At 36.7% G+C, this 25,226-nt stretch overlaps 1 protein-coding gene and 1 non-coding gene across 6 annotated transcripts in view; one reads left to right on the top strand and one right to left on the bottom strand.

Moving 5' to 3' along the window:
- LOC137232806 (neuronal acetylcholine receptor subunit alpha-7) overlaps positions 1 to 25,226 on the bottom strand; it is a 124,253-nt gene that overhangs the window by 21,882 nt on the left and 77,145 nt on the right. The gene's annotated exons all lie outside the window — the stretch shown is intronic.
- On the top strand, positions 16,224 to 16,330 carry LOC137207187 (U6 spliceosomal RNA). The gene has a single exon (XR_010934975.1). It is a non-coding gene; the product is annotated as a U6 spliceosomal RNA (small nuclear RNA).

The following is a 25,226-nucleotide window of genomic DNA, read 5'->3' as shown; positions in this document are numbered from 1 at the left end:
GCCTTTTCTGTTCCCAAAATCCTCTAAAGGGGAAACTCACCGTCATGAGATATCTGAGAACAGCCTTCACTGTGAGAGACAAGGACAGAAACAAGAAAGATCCAAGAAGAAACAGTCAATGAAAGGAATGAAAAATTACCTCTTATAAAAGTAATATCCTCACAAAAATTCAAGAGGATATTGCATTTAGAAAAACAAATGGCAATATGGAAGTTAAAACATGATCTATGAAATACACCTTTATAAATAGGTGGGAGGTTTGGCTGATAAGAATCACTGAGATGAAATGTAAGACCGAAAGGATGAGGGCCTCAGAGTAAAGGCCAAGGAAGCGGAAGAGACATGGGGGCGGGGGTGGGTAGTGGGAGGGAGAGAAATCACACAGAGAAATTGTAGAGCTGAAAGAAACCCCTCCAACGTGAAGGCAAAGAAAGGTGTTTTTAAGAACATTAAGTTGCCAGAGAGCTTGTTTCTTATGTATATTTTCTTGGTCATGGACTTGAGCATCAGCTCCAGAAGAATGAGGGTGAATACTAAGGAAGAAGAAATAAACTTTCAGACCAAACCTAAAGATCTGGAAAAGGAATTTTCATGATGAGCTGTGTAGTGGGTCTAGAAAAAGGGGCGGGGTCCAAATTACAGCAAGATATAAGGGGTCTCTGAAGAGAGTAAAGTGGATTCAGAGTGATGAAGAGAAGAAACAACAAGGTGGAAAACACCGTGGATTTGACTAAGGGCACATTGTTTTCAAAAATCTTTAATTAAAAAAAGCCACCAGAAACTTCAGGAAAAAACTGTACAAGAAAGCCAAGGTTTGAATATGAAACAAAAATGTGATGAAGCTTAAAGAAAGAAGGAAGGGAGGAAGACTAAGCTACAATAAAAAGATAATCCTCTGAGATGAAAAAGGACACATCCACCCCCTGACTTCCAAACACACTCAGGGAGAGAGAGGAGGAGGAAGGCTCAAGATGTAAATATTCTTTGCTTCACTGCAGTCTGTACCTGACTGTCTTAATGACACACAAACAGTGACTGAGAACCAAATATCTGAGGATGTGGATCTTCACAAACTCACCCTGGATTTTACCCTGCTTTTTAAATTAGGTTCTCTGGAACCCCAAGATTCTGTGGAGGTGCTTCAGATTTCTGCAAATGTTTGATTCCAGTATTTTCTTTTCCTTGTGTTTCAAAATGCATCATCAGATGAATGGATAAAGAAGATGTGGCACACATATACAATGGAATATTACTCAGCCATAAAAAGAAACAAAATTGAACTATTTGTAGTGAGGTGGATAGACCTAGAGTCTGTCATACAGAGTGAAGTAAGTCAGAAAGAGAAAGACAAATACCATAGGCTAACACATATATATGGAATTTAAGAAAAAAAATATCATGAAGAACCTAGGGGTAAGACAGGAATAAAGACACAGACCTACTAGAGAATGGACTTGAGGATATGGGGAGGGGGAAGGGTAAGCTGTGACAAAGCGAGAGAGAGGCATGGACATGTATACACTACCAAACGTAAGGTAGCTAGCTAGTGGGAAGCAGCTGCATAGCACAGGGAGATCAGCTTGGTGCTTTGTGACCGCCTGGAGTGGTGGGATAGGGAGGGTGGGAGGAAGGAAGACGCAAGAGGGAAGAGATATGGCGACATATGTATATGTATAACTGATTCACTTTGTTATAAAGCAGAAACTAACACACCATTGTAAAGCAATTATACTCCAATAAAGATGTAAAAAACTGCTAATAAAAGTCCAAAAACACTCAAATAATTGTTTGCAAAATTTTAACTCTTCAGACACTACCAATGTATTAATTCATGTGGCCCGTTTAACTTCTTTTCTGGTGGACGTGAAACTAAAACTCCTCTTGCCATGAATACTGCATGTATTTGAAACTCTTGAAAATGAGTCACCCAGTAAGATTTCAGTTTTGCATGATTGTTCTTTAAAAAAAAATTCACATTTGAATCTACAATTCCAGCACAGAACCTGCATCTGCCTTGGCACCTCTTCCCCCACCCCCAACCCCGCAGCAGCAACAGCAGAAAGCACTGTGTGATGCTTCCATAGCTTTGCTTATTTTAAGCTTGGGTGTCATCCTGGCTGATTTTTATATTTATAATAAAGGCTGTGGGCATCTGTTAATGATTCAATTCCGAAAGAAAATAAAATTCATACAGCTCTTTCTCCATGGATTTGGAGCAATTTAATTGAAAAGACTCTTGAGATCACAAGGCAAATGGGTAAAAACAAGATAAAAATCTGTTGCTAATGGCTGTGTGACTCAGTGATTTCTGAATACCGTTCAACCAAAATAGAATATTGAGATAAATGTACCACTGTCATCATTATCAAAATCTTAATACTCACTGTGGAAGTTTTAGGGTTCTTCCCCAGGGGCAAATTGATTTTATACGTAAATGATATAAAAGTAAACTCTGGTCATAATTATGTGCTAATACCACTTCATCTGTTTTGACCATTAGGGCTGGAGATAAGGTTTGTTTGAAAAAGGGTTCTGTTGCTAAAATCTGAGTCTGAAAACACGGAGGGGATGAAGTCCCTGTGAAACATGAGTGACCAAAACCACTGCAAGGACCTGCCAGGCGACAATATCAGTGATGTCCATTGGGTGCCAGCTGACAGTGACCTTGAGGCCACATGGTATCACAGCCTTGCAGCCAGCAGATTCTGGTCACCCTGGAGGCTGGGTGGGTTCACAGAACTCAGCTCACTCTTCCCTCTGTGCTGGTGTGCACCTGAAACTTTCTGTATTAAACTGTTAGAAAACAGTCAAACATACATATTTTTTCTTGACTACTAGAGGACAGGATACACCCTCAGAACTTTTGATGACCCTGGCACGTGGCCCTTCACTCCCCTCAAAACCTCTTCCCTCCAGCAGCCTTGGTCCTCGTCCAGGTAGTAATGGACAGATGAGCCTGCACTTGGTGTGAGGGGAGCTCTGGGCACTCCCACTGAGAAGTGCCCATGGAGAGGAGGGATATTTAACCCCAATATTGAAGGTGCAGGTCCTACGTCATCTGTCAAGTAGTCAGGAGCAGAGGACATCTGGACAGGCTCTAAGGATGGGCAGAAGGCTCACAGGTTCTGTGAGCCTACCAGGAAAGGTGGGCGTGTCCCCAGAAGACAGCGTAGTCTGATCACACACCTGGAGGTAGGCTGGACTGAGGGAAGCTTCATGAAGGTGAGGTTTGCCTGGAGCAGGGGTGAATGAGATGTTGTCCCAAGCAGCAAGGCTAATACAGGGGCTTGAGGGCTAACCACTGGTGGCTATGCCTACAGGACCCAAGGGCCCATCCTTAGGGGAGGATTACAAACTGTGCTTCCAGACGTCAATGGCAGCACAGGCAGGCAGAGCCCAAGGGACACAGGTGAACCCTGGTGGTCTGGGTTAAGACTATTTCCTGCTCCCCATCCACAGGGTCTGACACAGTGCCTGATCCCAGCCCTGCAAAGGGCTCCTGGCCCTGGAAGCAGAGCCCTCTGATCCCAGCTTGGTGCAGCCCCTGCTCATCTTGCCCCGCAACACTGACCCCCATCTCTGAGCAAAAAACCCCAGGTACACTGCACTGCTGTCGAGAGCACACTGTGGGCTCATGAGGTGAGGACTGTAATGAATAGGGTCTCAGGCGCCATCAGACCCATTCCCTCTGAGCTCACATGGTCCTCAAAAGAGAGAGAGGGAAGAGCAGAAAAGGTGAAAATGATCTTAACTGCTCTACCACAAAAAAGAAATAATGATTATGTGATGAGGATAGGGGTGTCAGCTAATGCTACAATGGTAATCATATTGCAATATATATGTATTTCAAATCAACACAATGTACACGGTAAACATAAAATGTTGTATATATATATCTCAATTGTATCTCAATAAAAATAATAAAATAAAATTTAAAATATTGTAAGAAAAAAAGTAAATGAATAAGAAAGAGGAAACCCATCTATCTCAAAAGACTGTCAATCTAAGGTGCCATTTATCTTAAATCTTTTAAGGAATAAAAGCTGCCATGGATCAAAGATAAGATCAATAAAACTAAAAGCTGGTTCTTGGTGAAGATAAACAAAATTGATAAACCATTAGCCAGACTCATCAAGAAGAAAAGGGAGAAGACTCAAATCAATAGAATTAGAAATGAAAAAGGAGAAGTAACAACTGACACTGCAGAGATAAAAAGGACCACGAGAGATTACTACAAGCAACTATATGCCAATAAAATGGACAACCTGGAAGAAATGGACAAATTCTTAGAAAAGCACAACCTTCCAAGACTGAACCAGGAAGAAATAGAAAATGTAAACAGACTAATCAAAAGCACTGAAGTTGAGACTGTGATTAAAAATCTTCCAACAGGGCTTCCCTGGTAGCGCAGTGGTTGAGAGTCCGCCTGCCAATGCAGGGGACGTGGGTTCGTGCCCCGGTCGGGGAGGATCCCACATGTCACGGGGCGGCTGGACCCGTGAGCCATGGCCGCTGGGCCTGCGCGTCCGGAGCCTGTGCTCTGCAACGGGAGAGGCCGCATCGGTGAGAGGCCCGCGTACAGAAAAAAAAAAAAAAAAAAATCTTCCAACAAACAAAAGCCCAGGACCAGATGGCTTCATAGGCGAATTCTATCAAACATTTACAGAAGGGCTAACACCTATCCTTCTCAAACTCTTCCAAAATATAGCAGAGGGAAGAACACTCCCAAACTCATTCTACAAGGCCACCATCTCCCCGATACCAAAACCAGACAAAAATTTACCATTGCAACAAAAAGAATAAAATACCTAGGAATAAACCTACCTAAGGAGACAAAAGCATGGACTTATATATACTACCACATGTAAAATAGATAGTGGGAAGCAGCCGCATAGCACAGGGAGATCAGCTCGGTGCTTTGTGACCACCTAGAGGGGTGGGATAGGGAGTGTGGGAGGGAGACGCAAGAGGGAGGGGATGTGGGGATATATGTATATGTATAGTTGGTTCACTTTGTTATAAAGCAGAAACTAACACACCATTGTAAAGCAATTATACTCCAATAAAGGTGTTAAAAAAATAAAAATAAAAACAATACATTGGTAACAGCAAAAAAAAAAAAAAAGCTACCAATTACATGTTAAGATACCGCTGATGCCCAGATTTCAGAGGAAAAAAGTCTGTAGAGGATAGATTAATTTTATTTCAAAAAAGAGTAGTAAGTCCTTTCTCTGGATATTTTGATTTTGTTATGTATTTTATTCTAAAGTGTTAAGGACATGTTAAAATGATAGCAAGGTGGCTTGTCACAGACCATGACCAAAAAGTCTTGAGCAGAACTGAAATTTCATGGTCGTTTCTACCTTTCAGAGATCCCAGGAGGCAGACATCCAGGTATCAGCAGGAGGCTTCCAGAAGAATCTATTCAAGATCCTTTCTTTACCCACCAATTTATATGTTAAATGGCATATAACATGGATTATAACAATTGGATGTAACATTGGATGAATTATAACAATGTTATAAATAATATGGGATAATGTTATCAAAGCCTGTGTCAAGTTTCTGGGCTCCCAATATTGTTCCTTGATCAATAGGACTGTTCCTGATCCAGTACAACATCATCTTAATCACTACAACTTAGTGGAAATGTTGGTATTTGGCAGGGCAAGTCTCCGACAACTTTGTTCTTTTGTTTAAAAATTATCTTACCTACCCCTGGCCCTTTACTCATCATTAAGTTCTAGGATCTACTTGTCCAGTCCCATGAAGACCCAGCTGAGACTTTAGTTGGAATCACATTAAATTTACAGACTAGTTTGGGAAATTCTGACATCTTTATGATACTGAGTTTTCCCAGAAATAAATATATAACTCACCATTTATTTTGGTCTTAGATTTATTTATTGATACTTTTTAACACCTGCAAATACTGGAAAAAAGTCATATAGTTGATGAATGATGGTAATTTAGTTTATTCCTTTCTAATCTTGAATATTTCATTCTTTTACTTTTCTTGTTATTTAAGATTCTTATCATTCTTAAGATATTTTTTAAGTGATGACAATAGGTATCTTTATTTTGTTCCACATACAGAAACTTGTAATGTTTCAGCATTAAATGAACTTTTGGTAAACACCTTACATCAGGTTACACAAGTTTTCTTCTATTTCACAAATAGGTATTAAATACCGTCAACTGATTTTTCCCCAGCTACCAAGATGATCGTGTGATTTTTCTCCTTCATTCTGTTAATATTGATAGAATGAATTATATAAATGAATTTTTCTAAAGTTAAACAAAACTTATTTTTCATTAGAAAACTAAATTTGTTATGATGTTTTTAAAATTATTGCTAGATTTAGTGAGTTAATACTCTAGTTAAGATGCATACATACATGCTCATAAGTGATACTGTATGCTAGATGGAACTTGCCTGCAAAACCCACTTTTTCGAATTTCTTTTTAAAAACATATCAATCAAGAGAATGAAAAGGCAAGCTTCAGACTGGTAGAAAATATTTGAAAAAAGATATACATGATAAAGACTGCTATCCAAAATATACAAATGACACTTAACAGTAAGAAAACAACCCAATCAAAAAAACCTTGAACAGACACCTCAACAAAGAAGTTATCAGGGAATTGCAAATTTAAACAACCAGATACCACCACACACCTAGTAAATGGTCAAAATGCAGAACAATGAGAACACCACATCTGGCAAGGATGTAGAGCAACAGGAGCTTTCATTCATTACTGATGGGTACGCAAAATGGAACAGCCACTTTGAAAGACACTTTGGCAGCTTCTTACAAAACTAAACATCCTCTTACCATACAATCCACCAATCACACTCCTTGGTGTTTACTAAAAGGAGTTGAAAACTTATGTCCAGACAGAAATCTGCACATGGATGCTTAAAGCAGCTTTATTCATAATTGCCAAAACTTTGAAGCAATCAAGATGTTCTTGAGTAGGTGAATGAATAAATAAATAAACTGTGGTATATCCAGACAATGAAATGTTATTTAGTCTTAAAATGAAATGAGCTATTAAGCCATGAAAGACCTGGAGGAAGCTTAAATGCATACTACTAAGTGAAAGAAGCCAGTCCGAGGGCTACATACTGTATGATTCCAACTATATGACATTCTGGACCAGGCAAAACTATGGAGATAGTAAAGCTCAGTGGTTTCCAGGAGTTAGGGGGAGAGAGGGATAAATGGGAGGAGCACAGAGGATTTTTAGGGCAGTGAAGCTAGTATGTACTATAATGGTGGATACATGTCATTATACATTTGTCCACATCCATAGAATGTACAACATAAAAAGCAAACCCTTAGTGTAAACTATGGACTTTGGGTGATCGTTATTTGTCAATGTTGGCTCATCGATTGTAACAAACATACCACTCTGGTGAGGGTGTTCATAATCGGGGAGGCAGTGCATTGTGGGGGCAGGGCTATGTGGGAAATCTCTGAACCTTCTCAACTATGCTGGGGATCTAAAACTGCTCTAAAAAATAAAGCATATTTTAAAGATAGATAGATGATAGATAGGTAGATAGGTAGAGAGATCCAATTATCTTGTCTATTTTTCTATTTTGTCTAGAACCAGCTTATATTTTTCTAGAAAAAATAATTTCTGGCTAAGTTTCCATATTCAGTGGCATAAAGTTGTCCATAACATTCTCTCTTCTTTACTTTCTTGATAATTATTCCCTAAGTTGTGTTCATTTTATTAGTTCTTTTTAAAAGCAACTTATTCCTTCTTGATTTCTATCTTATTTTTCTCATTTAATAAATTTCTACTCTTTTCTTTATTCTTCCTTCTCTTTACTTAATATTATTTTTTTCCTAACTTCTTGGGATTGGTAATTAATTCACAAATTTTAGTTTTAAAATCTTGCCTAATGTAAGCATTTAAGGCTATGGATTTCTCCCTACATATATACACACATGCACACACACATTCACACACACTAAAGTTTTTTTTATTTAATTCACATTTGGGTACTTAGTTCTCCAGATATGTATTTTTAGTAGAACAAGGACACATCTGTTTTTCTATATGTGTCTATCTGTATCTATTTCTCTACATTAGATGAGGCTTGTTAATTATGAAGTTCTATATCCTGACACATTTTTTCCTTCTTGAACTATCAATTACTAAAAAAAAACAGTACATTAAAATCTTCTACCACAATTATGGATTTATCTGCCAATTTTTCTTCATTTGTTTCAAAGCTATTTTATTAGGTGCATACATGTGAAATTTGTTAAATATTCTCAGAAATTGTTTCTTTTTTATCATTATGACTTGATCTTTAACCTTAATTGCACCTTTTTTCTTATAGCGTGTGTGCGTGCACATGAGAGTGCGTGTGTGTGTACATTTTCCTGTTATAAACATAGCCATTCTAATTTTATCTTATTCTTGTTGGCCCAGTATATCTTTTTCCTTTTTTTTTTGTCTCTTGTGTACTTATGCTTTAGTTCAAATATATATCCAAATGGTGTGTGTGTGTGTGTATATATACACACACACACATATATATGTGTGTGTATATATATATACACACACAAATGGTGTACAGTTGGATTTTTTAAAAATATATAGTTGGGGGATCTCTGTCTTTTTAACTAGCTGCCTAATCCTTTATCTTGTCTGTTACAATGTTTGGTTTTATTCCTACTATTTAATTTTGTGCTTTTTATTTCACCGTCCTTTGATTGCATTTCCCTCATTTCTATAGGCTTCTCACATTTTCTTTATTCTTTCCCTACTCACTTCTTACCTGTCTGGAAGTTTAAAAAATTATTCTTATGCTTCTGATGGTTATTCTTACATTTTTTTAATCCCTTTAAAACAAACATTTATTGTTCTTTTCTAATTACAGAAATAAAACATATTCACAAAAAGGGAAATACAGAAAACACTTGGTAGGGACGCAATAATTATGAGGTGACTGAAGGAACAAAAATTAAAACTACCCACAATTCTGTAACTCAGAGGTAACCTCTTCAACATTTTTTTCTGACCTTTTTCTATGCATGTGGATACATCGGTTGTATATAATGCACATGCATACATACAGATATTTTAAACAAAATTTTAGATCTTACATACAATACTCTTTAGAATTTGCTTTTTTTCCCCACTTTAGCAATGCATCATAGACAGTTTCAATTTTTACATTTTTAACGTGTATACTTTACTCAGAGTTGACAGCTCTATGTTCTGCCAGAGCAACTTAAGTCCAACTAAGTGCTTTACCTACAAGTACCATCCAAATACTGCCTTTCATGTTACTATTTTCCATCATTTTAATCTCTCTTTGTTTTTCACCCTCAAGTTCATCATTATTATTATATATGTTCAAAACTATTTATATTTACCTGAATTTTTAACAATTGCGTTCCTTCTCATATCCTGTTCCTAAATGTATATTCTGGTAGTTTCTTTAATACGTGTATTTCTGGTATTTCATCATGGCAGTTTACCTCTTCATGGTAACTTTAGTCTTTGTTTTCCTGAAAATGTCCTGAATTTGCCCCTCATGTAAAGAAGGGTTTAGCCAGGACAGAATTCTACATTGATGATTATTTTCTCTCAAAATTTAAAGTTACTCTTATTTTTTTCTGTCTTCTACTGTTGCCTCTAAAAGGCCTGCAGTCAGTCTAATCATCATCCCTTTGTAGCAAACTATCTTTTTTTCTTTCATTTTTTCCAGTATCTTCTTAGCTTTGGGCGTTCTGCCGCTTTTAGGAAAGTTGTCTAGGTGCCCGTTTCTTATTATCTATCTTTTCTCAGACTTCTTGTATCTCCTGAAACTGAGGATTTATGTTTTTCATCAATATTATTAAATTCTCAGCCATTCTTTTGGAACATGGCTTCTGGAGGAAAAAGTCGTATTTCACCGGAAAACTGCATCCTCTAAAAGCATACAGCTCTGAGCAAGGCATGGGACTACGTCTGAGCTCTTTGGAAGCTCTTTGGAAGCTGCAAGCAGAGGATAGATGCATAAATTATGTGTTGTCTGGGAGTGATTTCACTGGTGGTGATTTGACTTCCTGCGCCCTGTAAATAAACACATTTTATGTCCACTTACAATTCATCTCAACATTCCTTTACTTCATATACATTTGTCCTGGTTTGACTTTTCCTTTAATTGGATCTAACATCTGCCTTGTTCCCTCATGTCTTGTGAGTAAAATAAATTCTTTAGCATGTGTTCGTTTTTTATATCTGTATATGGGTCACAATTTTACCTTTCCTCTGAAAAATCATCTCCTAACACTTCTCCCACGTTCTTTCTATTATTTCCTTCTACAATACCAACCACCACGTGTGGGAGCACCTACGCAAGAGAGGAACTCATATGCCCTGTCTCACAAGGTTACATGTGGGGTCAATCCAGGATGGGGTTCATGCATCCACATCTGTTTTCTGCATGACCTCAGACACACTGTGCTATTATTTTGATGACTCTTCCTATTTTTGACTTATTTGCAAAATAATAACAGTACCCTTCTCAAAAAGGTTGTAAATATATGTAAAACATTTGGACCAGGACCTGGTACATCGAAGCACCATTCACCAATGCATCCATTCACCATTCTTTCATATTTTCCACCTATTTAGCTGGCTATAGTTCATCTAGGAAATTACCTCTACTCCTTTGACCGTGTCTCACCTGACACCCAATGCTTCTACTGAGTTTTTAATTTTTTATTTCATTGAAATGCTGTGTTAGTTTTACAATGTTGTGTTAGTTTTACAATGTTGTTAGATTTACAATGTTGTGTTAGCTTCAGGTGTACAGCACACTGATTCAGTTATACATATATATATATATATATATTCTTTTTCAGATTCTTTTCCCTTTTAGGTTATCACAAAATATTGAGTATAGTTCCCTGTGCTATACAGTGGGTCCTTGTTTATCTATTTTATCTACTGTAGTGTGTATATGTTAATCCCAATCTCCTAATTTATCCCTCCCTCACCCTTCCCCTTTGGTAACCATAAGTTTGTTTTTTATGTCTGTGGATTTATTTCTGTTTTGTAGATAAGGTGAGTTTTTAATTTTGATGCCTATATTTCTCATCTCTATTAATTTTATGTCTTTTTTTCAAAGCTGTTTTTTAAAGAGTGCTTTGCGTTTTTCTTGCATTTTCAATTAATTGTGTTTAATTATTTAAACATTATTTATTAGTTCCTATTATCTAAAGTTTAGATCGAGATCTGCAGTTTGTTATGTCTGATAATATTTGCTCCAAGGGAGGTGCTATTTATTTATGTATCTTTTGTAAGTTTAATTTTCAACTCATCTATTTGCATATGTTTGTTTGCCTTTAACAAACAGTCTTTGTAACGTTTGCTATAAAATCTAATGAAGGGTGATATAGAGCAAGAGCTCAGGGGACACAGATGCAGCCACGGTGTTGGTGGAAGCGAAATGACAAGGGGGAGGGGGTAGAAGAGCAGAGCCCTATGGCTGTCGCCTCACAGCTTTCCAGCCCCCACTCCTGGACACCAACCACTGTAGTTTGTGCTGTTTGTCAGGTGGCAGAAAACTCAGGGTTCAAACACTGATGCACCACCATGGAGCTTGGACAGGGCACACCTCAGCTTCCAGACACCAAAAATGGAATGAATCTTCAGCCTCCGAGCCCCCTGATTGTGACATGGAGCTTCCTCCACACAGCCAGAAACAGGCAAGCTTCATCTTCCTGCACTGAGAAGGAGATACTCCTCCAGCCCCCTTCTCAGATAGGGCAGTGTTTCCACAGCAGTCGGTTCCAGCCCACCTGGTCTGGGCAAGAGGGTAGGGCCCAGGTGTCACCCTTGCCTCCCTAGGCGAGTTGTTTGGTGACCCAGGACCCAGGATAACTGCCTGAGCTCCCAGGGCTCCATGTGGGGAAAGCACTGGCCTCCATCCTCCCGGGCTGCTCAGAGCCCCTGCAGTCCCTCCAACACAGAGGTCAGGCAGCCTACTTCATGGATGTGAATGAGTCCATGAAGTAAAAGTGAGTTTTCCACTTCTGAGCTGTGTAACCTGTGATGCCCTTTCTCTCCAGAGCCATGAAACAAAGAGGACAAAAGAAAGCTAGCCACCCCTGCTGGGGAGGGGAGAATTTCTGCCACTGGTGCCCTTGGTTACTTTTCACACAAGGACTGTGAATCAGGTGTGGAAATTCAAACGTGAGAGAAGGTGAGTAGAAAACACAGAGGGAAAGGTGCTGACTTTGCACTCTGCCCACCTGTGTTTCAGTGACCTCTGACCTGGCATGTATGCCACCATGGGAACTTCCCACATAAGTGGGGCCACCAAATCCATGCCTGAAGTTCCCCAGTAACTGGCTGAAAAGTGACCAGACTAATCTTCTGAAGGGGAGCTTTTCCCTTTACATTGAAGATAGTAAAGAAATTGATCAATATGAAATCTAAGTAAACTAAGCATATGCACTTGCTATGACAGTATAAATAAAATCTAAAAATGACAAAACAGAAATATTGTTTTTATCTTCAAGAAGTTAATCTAAATATTTCCTGCCTAAAATTATATTAAGTATTTCCACCAAAACACTGAAGCAAGAAGTGCTTCAAGTGAACCAAGCTGGTATAACGTGTTTGGAAAGAAATTTCACAAAATGTAATTAGAGGATTTAAGAAGCTTAAAAATTCCATGTTTCTTGGAATTAAGAAATTCTTGGAAAATAAGGTTAAAATAATTATAGTCACAAATATGTTTATTACCAATTTCAATAAAACAAAAATTAGAGCTCAGACTTTCAGTTAGGGAGAGAATAGACAGGTTTACCTATTTGCATGGACTGAACTGCACCTCCCCCAATTCATATGTTGAAGTCCTAACCCCCAATGTGAATATATTTGGAAACAGAACCTTTAAGGAGGTAATTAAGGTTACATGCAGCCATAAGGATGGGGCCGTAATCCAATAGGACTGGTAGCCTTATAAGAATAGGAAGAAATTAATATTCATATTCTCTCTCTCTCTTTTCCATGACACAGTGTGAAGGCAGGCATCTACGGGCCAGGATGGGATCGTTCACCAGGAACCGAATTGGCTGGCAGAAATAAACGTCTCCATTTTTATGTACCCATTACAGTCACTTTAAGAGTTTCTTGGGAATAACACAGTATATAAATAAATAAGAAATAAAATGTAATGGCCTGGGGATTCTTCCCCAAATAAATATTTACTTTAGTGGAAAAAAATGCCCAGAGTATGGTATTTTGTTATTAGTGTTTTGCAGCACTATTACTTCCATTAACTATGCCTAAAACTCTTAACATAAAATATAAATAAACATAGGACCACTGTGAAAATGAAGAGAAGGCAGAAGGACTGACACAGTCCCTGGGTTTTCCATTTGTCTCTTATATTCCAAACTGAGTACTGGAGAAGCATCAACAGGTGCAGAGAAAAACAACAACAACAAAAATGTCCTGAGAAAAGCAAAATGACCAGGAAAGGGCAGCCAGGGAGACAGAAAACTTTTAAGTAATAGTCCTACCTCAGCTAAACATCAAAGGAACCATCAGCAGAGAGGTGAGGCCTAGTAGGCTACCAACCAAATTACATATTCCAAGAAAATATTATCAAAACAAGCAAGATCAACTATATTATTACCAGATAAACTAGACTTTAGAGGAAAGAAAATTACAAAGGGCAGATATAAATTTACATACTGATAAAGACTCCACATACCAAGAAGACACAACAATCATACATTCTTTCCCAAACGAGCTGAAAAGCTGAAAAGTATGTGAATAAAATCAGAAGGAAGTAAAAAAAAAAAGAAAAAGAAAGAAAGAAATATACAAATCTACATTCTTCAACACTCCTCTCTCAACACTTGATGAGAGGACAACTAGACGGAAAATCAGGAAAGTCACAGAACTTCACACACCATCAACCAATATGGCCTAACTGACATAAAACCCTTTCCCCAACACAGCAAAAACACATTGTTTTCAAGTCCCCATGGAGCATATACTAAGACAGACCACAAACTGTGCCATAAAAACCTCAACAATATTAAAAGAATTTAAACCATGTGGAGTGTGATTTTCCACAATGGAATCAAATTAAAAACAAGTAAAAAGGAGACAACATGAGAATTTCCAAACACTTGGAATCTAAACACTAAATTTCTAAATAATCTATGAGTCAAAGAGAAAGTCTATGGTTGGAAACTCAAAAGATAAAGTGAACTGAAAAAACTAAAAATACAGCTTATCAAAATTTGTGAGGTACAGGTAGAGTGCTGAGAAAGAGATGTATAGTAGTAAATGCTTACATTAGAAAAAAGTCTCAAGTCTGTAACTCTATGCTGACTCCTCATGTAACAAAAAAAAATGAAGAGAAAAATAAACTCATAACAGGTAGAGAGAGGGAAATAATAAATATAGGAAGAAAAATCAATGAAAGTGAGAAAAGAAAAACAGTAGGGAAAATCAATGAAACAAAAATCTACTTCTTTGAAAAGATCAATTAAATTGACAAGCCGGGGCTTACCTGGTGGCACAGTGGTTGAGAGTCCGCCTGCCAATGCAGGGGACATGGGTTCGTGCCCCGGTCCGGGAAAATCCCACATGCCGTGGAGCGGCTGGGTCCGTGAGCCATGGCTGCTGAGCCTGTGCGTCCAGAGCCTGTGCTCCGCAACGAGAGAGGCCACAACAGTGAGAGGCCCACATACCACAAAAAAAAGAGGGGAAAAAAAAATTGACAAGCCAATATCAGGAATGAATTTGAATATATCACTACAAGCCCTGCACACATCAAAAGAATGACAAAAGGATGTCACAAACAACTCTTCACATATAAATTTGACAGTTTAGATGAAATACACCAATTCCTTGGTTCCTTGGAAAGCACAACCTACTAAAACTTAAACAAGAGGATATAAATAAGCTAAATAGTCACAGAATTATTAAACAAATTGAATTACTAATTTTAAAATTCCTGAAAAGAACCCTCTAGGTCCTGATGGTTTCACTAGAAAATTCTACCAACAATTAAGAAGAATTAATACCAATTCTATAACTCTCTCCCAGAAAATAGAGGATGAGAGAATATCTATCAACTCATTTTAAGAAGCTAATATTATTCTGAAACCAAAACCACAAGGATAGTACTGAAAAAAACAGAATAAGAAAAAAAATAGAAACGTATAGAGTACATTCCCTCATAGACACAAAAATCCTTAATAAAAAATTAGCAAATACAATTTGGCAGCATATATAAAGAATTATACACATAACCAAGTGGGGTTTATTCCATGAGTACAACATTGGTTGGAGTATTTCAAAACTGATCAATGAATCAACCATATTAAGAGGCTGAAGAATAAAAAGCAGATGCTTATACCAATTGGTGCAGAAAAAGACACTGATAATATTCAACACTCATGCAGAATAAAAACTTTCAGAACACTGGAATAGAGGGGAACTTCCTCAGCCTGATAAAGAACATCTACCAAAGAAACCACAGCTAGTATCATACATAATGGTAAAAAGACTGAATGCCTTCCCTCTAAGATCAGGAACAAGGCAGATCTTATTCCTGATCTTTCAACACCCTTATTCAACATAATACTGGAGTCCTCACCAGGAAAGCAGAAGAAATAAAGGCATAGAGATCAGAAGGAAAAAAAACTGTCTTATTTGCAGTTGACGTGATGATAGAAATCATTTGCATGACTATGTAGAAAACCCCAAGAAATCTCTAACAACAACAACAACAAAACCCCACAACAACTCCTAAAACTAATACATGAGTGGAGCAAGGTCAGAGGATACAAGGTTAACATTTAAAAAAAATTGTGAAGGAGGGTTCAAGATGGTGGCATAGGATGATCCTGAACTCACCTCCTTCCACAGACACAGCAGATCCACAACTACATATGGGATAATCCCCTCATAAAGAACCCGAAAGCTGGAGGAACAGAATCTCTACAACAAAGAGTAAAAGGACAACACTGAGACGGTGAGGAGAGGCAGAGAGATGTGTCACCAAGGAGGAAACCACACCCTGGCTGCGGTGATCCACAATCGGGAGGGATCACAAAGGCCCAGACCTCTTCTCTGAGGAGTGAGGGATTCAAGCTCCACACCGGGCACCCTGACCCTTAGATCCTGCACAGGAAAGACAAGCCCCCAAAACACCTGATTTTAAAAGCCAAAAGAGAGTGCTCACTTTGGCAGCACATATACTAAAATTGGAGCAATACAGAGAAGATTAGCAGGGCCCCTGCATGAGGATGATGCACAAACTTGTGAAGCATTCCATAGTTTTTGCACTTATTTACAAAACAGAAATATACTCACAGACATAGAAAACAGTTTTATGGCTACCAAAAGGGGAGGGAGGGGATAAATTAGAAGTTTGGGATTAACATATACACACTATTATATATAAAACAGATAAACAAGAACCTACTGTATAGCACAGGGAACTATACTGAATATCTTGTAATAACCTATAATGGAAAAGAATCTGAAAAATAAAATATATATATATTTTATATAACTGCATCACTTTGCTATACACCTGAAATTAACACAACATTGTAAATCAACTATACTTCAGTAATAAGAAAAACCAAAAGGGAATACATCCAGGGCAACCACAGAACTGAGAGAAGAGAAAATTCATTCTTAAAGGGCCCACATGCAGACTCACTCAACCCAAAAGCCAGCATAAAAATACCAGATTGAAAAGCATATAGACTGTAGGTCAAGGGGACCCACTTACTAACCTTGAAGCATCACCAGAGAGGCAAGAACCATTTCAGATGCTTCCTGGGGAATGCAAGACAGTGCCAAGAACCATTTTTTGCCATTTCAGACTACCTTGCTAATACTGGTGCTGGTGGGCACCACTTTGAAATTCTTGCTCTAACTTGTTAGCACCAGTGTGCCCCACTGAGAGCCCCACCCACTCCTGCCACATCAGCCCCACCTACCAGTCAGTGCAGCCATCACAGGTAGACCTCCAAGCCAGTCTGGGGGGCTGCCTCACTCATCAGCACACCACAGCAGCTGTAGCTATGCCCCTCAGCCATCCTGGAGGGAAGCCCAGCCCACCAGCATGCCACAGAAGCAGCTGTGGCCCCACCATAGAGGAGGGTGCATGCAGCCCCAATAGGGGACAACCCTTGAATGCCTGGCTCTAGTGTCCAGGCAGAATTGCACCTCTGAGCCCCACAAGACATTTCCTAAATAAGGCCACTCCTTCAAGACTGGGAAGGATAGCTGATTCACCTAATACATAGAATCAAAGAATTAAGAAAAATGAGGAGACAGAGGAATATGCTCCAATTGGAAGAACAAGTCAAAACCTCAGAAAAATAACTAAATGAAATGGAGATAAGCAATCTACCTGACAAAGAGTTAAAAGTAATGGTTATATAGATGCTCACCAAGCTCAGGAGAAGAATGGATGGACACAGTGAGAACTTCAACAAAGACAGAAAATATAAGAAAGTACCAAACAGAAGTTACAACTAAACTGAAAAATACACTAGAAGAGCTGAACATCAGACTGGATGAGATAGAAGAACAAATCAACAAGCTGGAAGACAAAATGGAACTCATCCAGACAGGGCAGTAAAATGAAAAAGAACTTAAAAAGCAAAGATACCTAAAGGGACCTTTGGGACAACATTACATTTGCATTATAGGGGTTCCAGAAGAAGAGGAGAAAGAAAAAGGGTCAGAAAAATTATTTGAAGAAACAGTGGCTGAAAACTTCCCTAGTCTGGGGAAGGAAACAGACTTCCAGGTCCAGGAAGTGCAGCAAGTTCCAAATAAGAGGAACCTATAGAGTCACACACCAAGACATATTATAATTAAAATAATAAAAGTTAAGGATAAAGAGAGAATCCTAAAAGCAGAAAGAGAAAAACAACTTGTTATGTACAAGGTAAACCCCTAAGGCTATCAGTAGATTTCTCAGCAGAAACTGTACAGCCCAGGGGCAGTGGCATGACATATTCAAAGTGCTGAAAGAAAAAAAACCCAAAAAATTTCCAGCCAATAATTCTCTACCCAGCAAGGTTATCATTCAGAATTGAAGAAGAGATCAAGATATTCCAAGATAAGTAAAAGCTAAAGGAGTTCATCACCACTAAACTGACCCAATAAGAAATGTTAAAGGGACTTCTTTAAGCTGAAAAGAAATGGCACTAACTAATAATAAGAAAACATACAAAAGTAAAAATCTCACTGGAAAGGTGAATAATAAATATAGTAACTTAATCACATAAAACAAGCATGAAGGTTAAAAGATAAAAGCAATAAAATTAACTAAAATTATAATACTTAATTACTTAAGGGATGCATAAAATAAAGAGATAAAATGTGTCATCAAAAGTATAAAACATGGGTGGTATTAAAAAGATAAAGTTTTGGAATGTGTTCAAACCTAAGTTGCTACTAACTTAAAACAGGCTACTACTTACACAGGATGTGATATGTGAACCTCACAGTAGCCAAAAGGAAAAAAATTATAGTAAATACACAAAAGAAAATAAGAAAGGAACCTAAACATAACACTAAAGAAAACCACAAAACACAAGGGAAGAGAAAAAGAGAAGAGGAATAAAACAGAGAGGAACTACAAAAATAGCTAGAAAACAATTAATAAAATGGCAATACATACCTATCAATACTTACTTTAAATGTAAATGGACTAAATTTGCCAATCAGAATACACAGAGTAGATGCATGGACAAAAAACCCAAGACTTGTAAGTAGGTTGCCTACAAGAGACTCACTTCAGAAGAAAGGACAGGCACAGACTAAAAGTGAAGAGATGGAAAAAGATATTCCATGCAAAGGGAAATGAAAAGAAAGCTGAAGTAGCCATACTCGTATGAGACAAAACAGAATTTAAATCTAACAGTGAAATAAAAAACAAAGACAGGTATTATATAATAATGGGGTCATTAGAAATTAATCACAAGAAAAAAATGGGGGAAAAACCCCACAACATGTGGATATTAAATAACATGCTACTGAAAACCAATGGGTCATCAACGAAATCAAAGGAGAAATCAAAAATTACCTAGAGAGGAATGAAACAGAAATATGACATACCAAAATCTATGGGATACAGTAAAGTGGCTTTAAGAGAAAAGTTCTTATCAATACAGGCCTACCTCATAAAACGTGAAAATTCCCCCCCAAAAAAATGTAACTTTACACCTAAAAGAACTAGAAAAAGAAGAATAAACAAAGCCCAAAATTAGTAGAAGAAAGGAAATAATAAAACTTAAGGCAGAAATAAATGAAATAGAGACAAAAAGCTATAGAAAAGAGCAACAAATCTAAGAGATGGCTCATTGAAAAGACAAAATTAACAAACCTTTAGCTAGACTAACCAGAAAAAAAAGAGAGGACTCAAATAAATAAAATCAGAAATGAAAGAGGAAAAGTTACACTAATACCACAGAAATACAAAGGATCATAAGAGATTATTACAAACAATTATGCACCAATAAATTGGATAACCTAGAAGAAATGGATAAATTCCTAGAAACATACAAACTTCTAAGACTGAATCATGAAGAAATAGAACATCTGAATAGACCAATCAATAGTAAAGAGACTAAAACAGTAATCAAAAATCTAACAAAATCCCAGGACCAGATGGCTTCACTGGTGAATTGCATATAATATTTAAAGAAAATTTAATACCCATCTTTCTCAAACTCTTCCAAAAACTGAAGAGAAGGGAAACTTTCCAAATATATTTTACAAAGTCAGCATTACCCTGATACCAAAACCAGATAAGGGCATGACAGAGAAAAAAATTTTTAAAAAGAAAAAGAAGGAAAAATACAGGTCAATATACTTGATGAAGATAGATGTAAATATCCTCAACAAAATATTAGCAAATTTAATCCAACAATACATTAAAAAGATCATATATCATGATCAAGCAGGATTTATTCCAGGGATGCAAGGATGGTTCAAATCCATGTATCAATCAATGTGATACATCATATTAACAAAATGAAGAATAAAAATCATATGATCACCTCAATAGATGCAGAAAAAAGCATCTGATATAATTCAACATCCATTTATGATAAAAATTCTCAAAAAAGTGCCTATAGAGAGAGTGTACCTCAACCTAATAAAGGCCACATATGACAAACCCACAAGTAACATCATACTCAATGGTGAAAAGCTGAAAGCTTTTCCCCTAAGATCAGTAATAAGACAAGGATGCCCACTCTTGCCACTTTTATTCAACATAGTATCAGATGTCCTAGCCTAGAGCAATTAGGCAAGAAAAAGAAATAAAAGGCGTCCAAATCAGAATGGATGGCATCCAAATCAGAATGTCACTGTTTGAAGATGACATGACACTATATAGAGAGAATTCTAAAGTTCCCACCAAAATACTGTTAGAACTAATAAATGAATTTAGTAAAGTCACAGGATACAAAATCAATATACAGAAATCCATGATATTTCTATACACTAATAACAAACTACCAGAAAGAGAAATTAAGAACAACCCCATTTACAACTGCATCAAAAAGAATAATATACCTAGGAATAAATTTAACTAAGCAGATGAAAACCTGTACACTGAAAACTATAAGACACTGATGAAAGAAACTGAAGAAGACACAAATAAATGGAAAGTTATTCCATGTTCATGGATTGGAGAAATTAATATTGTTTAAATGTCCATATTACCTAAAGCAATGTACAGATTCAATGCAATCTTTATCAAAATTCTAATATATTTCACAGAACTAGAAAAAAGAATTCTAAAATTTGTATGGAACCACAAAAGATCATGAATAACCAAAACAATCTTGAGAAAGAAGAAGAAAGCTGGAGATATCATGAGCCCTGATTTCAAACTATACTACAAAGCTATAGTAATCAAAACAGTATGGTACTGGTACATAAACAGACACACAAGTCAATGGAACTTGAATTGAGAGCCCCAAAATAAACTCACACATATATGGACCATTGATTTACAACAGAGGAGCAAAGAACATATAATGGAGAAATGATAGTCTCTTCAATAAATGGTGGAAAACCTGAGCAGCCACATGCAAAACAATAAAACTAGACCACTATCTTACATCATAACAAAAATTAACTCAAATGGATTAAGGACTTCAATGTAGGACCTGAAACCATAAAATTCCTAAAAACAAACAAAAAACATAGGTGGTAACCTCATTAACATTGGTCTTAGTGATGTTTCTGTGGATCTGACTCCAAAGACCAGAGGAACAAAAGTGAAAATAAACAAATGGGACTACATCAAACTAATAAGCTTCTGAAGAGCAAAGAAAAGCATCATCAAAATAAAAAAGGCAACCTCCTGAATGGGAAAAGATATTTGCAAATCATATATCTGATAAGGGGTTAATATCAAAAAATATACGAAGAACTCACACAAATCAACAACAACAAAACAGCCCAATTAAAAATAGGCAGTGGATCTGAATGGACATTTTTCCAAGGAAAACATAGGGATGGCCAACAGGCACATGGAAAAAATGTTCAACATCACTAATTATTAGGGAAATGCAAATCAAAACCACAGTGACATATCATCTCACACCTGCCAGAATGGCCATCATTGAAAAGACAAGAAATAACTAACGTTGGAGAGGATGTGGATGAAAGGCAATCTTTGTACACTGTTGGTGGGACTATAAATTGGTACAACCACTATGGAAAACAGTAAGGAGACTCTTTAAAAACTTAAGACTAGAACCATCATATGGTCCAGCTATTCCACTTCTGGTTATTTATTCAAATAACACAAGAACACTAATCTGATTAGATACATGCACTTCTACGTTCATTGCAGCATAATTTACAATAGCCAAGATATCCTAACAACCTAAGTGTCCATCACTGGATGAATGGATAAAGAAGACACACACACACACACACACACACACAAAATGGAATACTACTCAGCCATTAAAAAAGAATGAAATCCTGCCATTTGCAACAACATGGATGGACCTTGAAGGTATTATGCTAAGTGAAATAAGTCAGACAAAGAAAGACAAATACTGTATGATTACACTCATGTGTGGAATCTAAAAAGTAAATAAATAAACAAACAAAATAAAGCAAAAACAAATTCAAAGGTACAGAGATCAGATTAGCGGTTACCAGAGGGAAAGGGGGCTTGGGGAATGGGCAAAATGAGTGAAGTGGGTCAGCTGTATGGCGATGGATGGTAACTAGACTTGTAGTGGTGATCACTTTGAAGTGTATACAGATGTCAGATTATAATGTACACCCAAAATTTATATAATAAACACATATAGTATATAGTATGTCTATATACTAGTAACTATGGAAACTGAATGGAACTATGGAAACTGAATATTCAATACCATTTATAATTGCTAAAAAAATGAAACTCCTAAATATAAATCTAACAAAACATGAACAGGACCTGTATGCTGAAAATTACAAAATACCCATGAAAGAAATCATAGAAGATTTAAACAAGAGATAAACACAATCACACGTTGGGAGAGTCAACATAGTATGTCAATTCTCCCCAAAATAATCTGTAGGTTTAACAAAGTTCCTATCAAAATTCCAGTAAGATTTTTGTAGACATGGACAAGGTCATTCTCAATTTATAGAGACAGGCAAAGAAACTAAACGATCTAAAACAATTTTGTAAAAGAAGAATAAAGTAAGAGGAAAAACTCTATTTAATGTTAAGCCTTACTTAAAGCTAAAGCAAACAGGGCAGTATTGCATTGGTAGAGGGACAGACACAGATCGATAGAACAGAACAGAGAACCCAAGAGTAAACCCACACAGATCTGCGCAACTGACTTTATCAAGGATTTGAGGCAATTCAAAGGAGAAATATAGCCTTCTTAAAGAATGGAGTTGGAGCAATTGGAAAACCATAGGTGAAAAGAACTTTGACCTAAGCCTCACATATTATACAAGAATTCACAAAAGTTAACTCAGAATGAATCACAGACTTAAATGTAACTCTTAAAACTATAAAACTCAGAAGAAAACAGGAGAAAATCTTCAGGACATAGGTGTAGGCTAAGATTTCTTAGACTTGACACCTAAACACAATCCATCAAGTAGATTTCATGTATATAATTTTTTTAAAAAATTTGCTTTGTGAAAAATCCAGTTAAGAATATGAAAAGATGCCATATAAAAAATAAATAAAATAAAATTCAAAAACAAAAATAATATGGAAAGACAAGCTATAGAAGGATAAAAAATATTTTCAACACATATCTGAAGAAAGACTCAGAATATATAAAGAACTCTCAAAACTAATAGTAAAAAATAAATAATAACAAAACCCAGCAACAATCAAATTAGAAAAAAGGCAAAAGAAATGATCAGATACTTGATTAAAGAGGATATGCATAAGTACATGGAAAATGTTCAACATCATTAGCCCTTGTGGAAATGCAAAACCACAATGCGATATTACTACATACCTAACAGAATGACCAAAGTAATAAATAATGGAAACATCAAATCCTTGTGAAGAGGCAGTGTAATTTGAGTCACGTATTTCTGAGGAGAACGTAAATGGTACAGGTGCTCTGAAAAAGGGTATGACAGTGTTTTTAGAAAACTAAACATCTATGTATTATACAACCCAGCAATTATACTCTTGTGTAATTTACACCAGAAAAATAAAAACTTATGTTCACCTAAAAACCTGTACATGCATCTTCATGGTAGATTTATAATACCTAAAAACTGTAAACTCCCCAAATGTCCTTCAATCGATAAATATTTAAACAAATGTTGTACATCTATACCATGGAATGTTATTCAGCCACTCTCAAGAGGTTACATACTGTATGGATCCATTTACATAATATTACTGAAATGCCATAATTCTAGAGATGGATATCCTATGAGTATGTGCCAGAGCTTAACTGTAGGAGGAGTTACACAAATCTACACATGTGATGAAATTGCTTAGAATTATGCACACACACAAATGCACATATGTAAAATGGGTGAAACCTGAATAAACTCTGTGGATTGTACCAATGTCAATTTCTCAGTTATGACATTTTACTGGACTTATTTAAAATGTTACCACTGGGGAAGACTGGGAAGGATAGGAAGATGTACCTCCCTGTACATTTTTCTCTGTTTTTTTGTGAATCTATAATTATTTCAAAATAAAAAGTAGAATTATTTTTTTGTTTTTTAATATTCTTAATAAGCACTTTATTTTTTTGAATTTTATTTTATTTACTTTTTTATACAGCAGGTTATTAGTCATCCATTTTAGAATTTTTTTTAAAAAAATTAAGACACCAAATATCCAATAATGGTCAATTAAAATATATCATCTCAATGGAATCTTATGTTACCATGAAAATTATAATTAGGAAGTGCCCATAGAAACATAGAAAATGTTTATAATTACTGAAAAATGCAGTCATTATAACCACATCAAAATGTATTAAATGGATGGACTGACAGATATATAAAATGACATTTAGCTGTTTAGGGAAGGGAGGATAGAAATGAAGCAATTTGACTTTGTAATGGCCAATGATACTGCTCTTTTGAACCATGAAGACTTTTTTTTTTTGCTCTCAATCTGAAGTTGGCTTTCACAATAAATGAGGTTAAAGGGTCAACAAAGCCAAGATAAAAAGAATGTGACAATGTCCACTGGAAGGTCAGGAAGAACTATCACCTTCAAACCCAGATGCCACCTGCCACAAGCCTTTAGAGGCACCCACTGGAAGTCTATAAAATGGAACCCATCCTATGTTCTGCTTACTGAGAACATCAAAGGACCTATGTTACAGCCATAACATATCCTGCCTGTTGATTACAAAATGCATAAGGAATCCTGTAATAATTCCCTAAAGCATTAATGCACCCTGGGAAAATGAGAATACCTAGGTAAGTACCAGGGAGAAGCACTCAGATGGTTAGAATCAAGTTCCCATTTGTTCTTTTGCCATAGGCCACCAATGTCGTGAGCATCCTTCATCATTCAGTTGGTCTCTCTCTCTGGACAGCAAGAGGGAGACAAGAATTTAATTAAGGTTATTGTATGGGCTGAAATTCATGACATCAACCCCCCCCCCAAATTCCTCCTAGTTTCCACCTAATTAAAGATATGTAAGTTGGTATTTGTGCCCAGCAGGTCAGAGTCTTTC

Source organism: Pseudorca crassidens, chromosome 1, assembly GCF_039906515.1.
Source record: "Pseudorca crassidens isolate mPseCra1 chromosome 1, mPseCra1.hap1, whole genome shotgun sequence".
Lineage (NCBI taxonomy): Eukaryota > Metazoa > Chordata > Mammalia > Artiodactyla > Delphinidae > Pseudorca > Pseudorca crassidens.
This window is presented reverse-complemented; position numbering and strand designations above follow the sequence as displayed.